The sequence below is a fragment of the Alosa pseudoharengus genome, unplaced genomic scaffold (assembly GCF_046254945.1).
Source record: "Alosa pseudoharengus isolate Yale_2024_CS ecotype anadromous, Long Island Sound unplaced genomic scaffold, YU_APseudo_1.1 YU_APseudo_1.1_scf_17, whole genome shotgun sequence".
Taxonomy (NCBI): domain Eukaryota; kingdom Metazoa; phylum Chordata; class Actinopteri; order Clupeiformes; family Clupeidae; genus Alosa; species Alosa pseudoharengus.
Window position 1 is genome coordinate 16,064,329 of NW_027468640.1, and position 1,206 is coordinate 16,065,534.

Below are 1,206 nucleotides of genomic sequence, written 5' to 3' on the forward strand. Positions count from 1 at the left end.
GTGTGTGTGTGTGTGTGTAAACCCAACATTAGGTGTATTCAGGTACATTATTGGAGTATTGTTATCTTTAGCATTGGAAATGGACTATGCAACTGAATAACCAAAACCTTGTCTAAAGCTTACTGTGCAGAGACCAAAGGCAACCCCTTTGAACCATGAAAAATGGATTTTAGGAAAGTGCCGCCCATATTTCACACACATGAAAACTTTCCAAAATCCATTGACTTTTTTTTCCCCAAAGCATTCGGTTCCAAAGCAGACAAGTCAAACATAATGTTGCAAAATGGTAAGATAGTTCCTCTTTATTTGTGGGTATGTCACACTAAAATCCAGAAATATGATCCAAACTTAAATGCCACCTTAAATGAATATGTGTATGTAAAGATAGATTAAATACAGAAAGACTCTGAGAAACTAAACATGACACCAAAGTTGAAACCAAATGATATGCAGAAGAAACAGCATCATCATCATCAATTCCCTGTCTAATGACATTATGACATGAAACAGTGTATTAATTATAAGTCTACACTGAAAAAAAACATGGACAACATACGACGTTGTTTGGCATATTGTGTTTGATAAGATCTGATCTTCCTAATATTGTATAGGATGAACTGACATGACTTTGTGACTTAGCCTACATACAAATGCAATTGGTCATCAATTTTGACACCCATGTTACGGGCCATTTTAGCCTGGGGTCAGTGAATGTGAGCCAAGCTGAATGCTGATCTGTTGGGCTGTATTAGCTGGGAATACCAGAAGTTCAGTTTTATTTTTATTTATTTTTTATAGTTATGTCTCTAAGGTTTCACACTAGATAAATGTCTGAATGAACTACAGTATGCAACTAAAATCATTATGCAAGTAGATGTCTACTATGACCACATACTGTATGGGATAAATGTTGTTTTAAAATGAAATTAGATTGAAAAGGCTCTATGCCCAGAGGGTTTACAATTGGTAGCACTCCTCACTCCTCTCCTCTAAGCTCTTCTCTCTTGTCTCGTTTCTTCTTTGCATCCTTGGTTTTCTCTTTGTGAAAGATGTTCCCATCTGGCTGCTGTCTCCAGGTGACACGAACGGCCGGCTTTCTGACGAATCTGAGGAGGAGGGCGAGACTGTGACAGTGGCTACATTTGAATGAATGGGTGGTGCAAGTGAGCTGCTATCTCCTAAAGGGGAGGGATGTACTGACTGAGA